The following is a 2,897-nucleotide window of genomic DNA, read 5'->3' as shown; positions in this document are numbered from 1 at the left end:
ACGATCTTCAATGACGAGGGATATAGCTCAATAGCATAGCAATAATAATAATAATCCTATACATGCATAAATTTTCATAGGGTGATATAATACTACATGCATAGAAGACAATAGGTAAAGGATGATCAACATGTAACTTGCCTTGATTCTGGTTCAGAAGGTCACACTCCTGACAATAGTTTGCGTCGCACTCCGCACAATCTACACGTTGCAAACAATCACACCAATCAATCACCACAATCACATAACACCAAATAAAATCATCGGCAATAAAACAACTTGTTTAAAACCAAAGCATAAATAGCATGGCAGCAGGTATAAAATCATCTATATGTTGATATGATGACAACGCAAAAAGAATCAACTAAACCGGATGATCGGTTTGCAAAATATGGCCTCCGGTAGGCTTAAAATAATCTGTTTTAACAAAAAAAATTAATTTTCATAAAACTGAAAACTACTGGTTCTAACATGTTCTCCTCATCAATACGAGATCACAGGAAAAAGAATTTCCTGAAACGGAGTTACGAGTAAAAAGATAAACGCGTTTCAAAATTATACCGAGAATCTGACAGAGCTAAAACAGATTAAAAACAGATTGAATTTCGCCCTGAAGCTGTTCATCAGGACTTGATGAATCGCTCGTGCGTGCGTTCTCACCACGAACAGCGGGGAAAAACGGAACGGTGGTGCTCCTCCGGTGAGTCTCCTAGCGACAGACACGATGCGGCACGGTCTCCAGTTCGCGATTCGAGGCGGCGGCTTCCTATGATGAACTCGAGGTGGATGAGGCTCCTGTTCGCGACGTTGTAGCGCTCCTGGGGATACGAATCGGCGAGGTTGTGCTGCTGTTCGCGAAGGAGAGAATCCCGAACGGATTTGGGCTGCTACTATGCGCTACGAGGTGGAGCGTGAGCGCGGTCTCCTGGGACTTTATGCCCTCGCGGGGTCCTGGCGAGGCGACCTCTGGCTCGGGAAAGGAGTCCGGCTCGGTGTCGCTGGGCAAGGAGCCTGCCTGGGACTCGTTGGTTCCTGGGAGCTTGGTCAAAGCTGGACCGCAGGAGCCTGGGCTCGGTCAACTAACGTGAGCTGGGATGCTGGATGCTTGGTGCACGTGGTGCAATGGTGCATGCAAGTAGTGCTGGCTGGGCTGAGCCTTTGGCTCGGCCTGGCCAGCTAGTTTTTTTTTTTTTTTTAATAAAAGCACGAAAAGTATTAAATTAATATATATATATATATATATATTTTTTTAAAGAAAAACAAACATAGAAAAAATAATAATGATATACGTATAAAAAAAATACATACATGTATAGCAATATATATATATATATACATATAGATATATATATATATATATATATTAAAATGCTAAAATAGAAACATATATATAAGTATAGAATAAAACCCCTATTAAAATAAATAAATAAAGGAACCTAGTTCCACCTAATGCAAATATTTTGAAAATAGTTTTAATGCAATAGGCCACACAAATAGCATTTAAAAACTTAACTAAAAATAATTTCGGGCATTATAAAATTTGCGAAACCAAAACGATAACTCCAAATGACATTTTAAATATTACGAACTTTTTATTTCACACGGGAGAAGTCATATTATTTCCACTCCAATAAATTGCCCGAAGTTGCAAAAAGAATAAAATTTTCAGAAGAACAAATAATGCATAAAAATATGAGATGCATATGAATGATCTATTAACATCCGAATTTAGGAAAATTGGGATGTTACAAACCTACCCCCCTTAGGATGAATCTCGCCCTCGAGATTCGGGTTGGCTAGCAAATAGGTGTGGGTGCTCCTGCTTGAGATCCTCCTCTCGTTCCCAAGTAGCCTCTTCTTCGGCATGATGATCCCACTGAACTTTGCATAACCTGATTGTCTTGGTGCGAGTAACTCTCTCTGCTGTCTCCAGAATCTTAACAGGCTTCTCCTCATATGTCAAGTCAGTCTCCAACTGAATTGCCTCAAGTGGCACTGTATCTCTCAAAGGAACATCTGTCATCTCGGCATGACACTTCTTTAGCTGGGATACGTGAAACACATTGTGAACTCCCGACAAAGCTTCTGGCAACTCCAGCTGATAAGCTACTTCTCCTCGACGCTCCAAGATCTTGTAAGGCCCCACAAACCGTGGTGCTAACTTACCTTTGATCCCAAACCTCTTAATTCCACGAAGTGGTGAAACTCTAAGGTATGCACGGTCTCCTACCTCATATGTCACCTCCTTGCGCTTTGCATCTGCATAACTCTTCTGTCTGGACTGTGCTATTTTTAGCCTGTCACGAACCAACCTGACTTTCTCCTCAGCATCTCTAATCAAGTCTGGTCCAAAGAACTGACACTCTCCAACCTCATCCCACATCAATGGCGTCCTGCACTTCCTGCCATACAGAAACTCAAACGGTGCCATCTGCAGACTAGCCTGATAACTGTTATTATATGAGAACTCTGCATATGGTAAATTATCATCCCAACTGGACCCGTAGTCCAAAGCACAAGCTCTCAACATATCCTCCAATATCTGGTTCACCCTCTCAGTCTGCCCATCTGTCTGTGGATGGAATGCCGTACTGAACTCCAGTCTAGTACCTAATGATTCATGCAACTGACGCCAAAATTTAGAAGTGAACTGAGTACCTCTATCAGACACTACCTTCTTTGGAACTCCATGCAGACACACAATTCTGGACATATAAATCTTAGCTAGTTTAGCACTAGTATAGGTAGTCTTTACCGGGATGAAGTGAGCGACTTTAGTCAAACGATCAACAACTACCCAAATAGAATCATAACCTGATCGAGTCCTGGGTAATCCAGTGATGAAATCCATACCAATCTGATCCCACTTCCAATCAGGTATAGGCAATGGTTGCAAC

General features: G+C 41.7%; 1 pseudogene; it reads left to right on the top strand.

Annotated features, from left to right (window-relative positions):
• LOC123426583 overlaps window positions 1-1,088 on the top strand; it is a 24,483-nt pseudogene extending 23,395 nt beyond the window's left edge.
• Window positions 1,089-2,897: the final 1,809 nt, after the last annotated feature.

This window comes from Hordeum vulgare, chromosome 2H (genome assembly GCF_904849725.1).
Source record: "Hordeum vulgare subsp. vulgare chromosome 2H, MorexV3_pseudomolecules_assembly, whole genome shotgun sequence".
Classification (NCBI taxonomy): domain Eukaryota; kingdom Viridiplantae; phylum Streptophyta; class Magnoliopsida; order Poales; family Poaceae; genus Hordeum; species Hordeum vulgare.
Note: the sequence above shows the minus strand (reverse complement) of the source record. Positions and strands in the feature narration are given on the sequence as shown.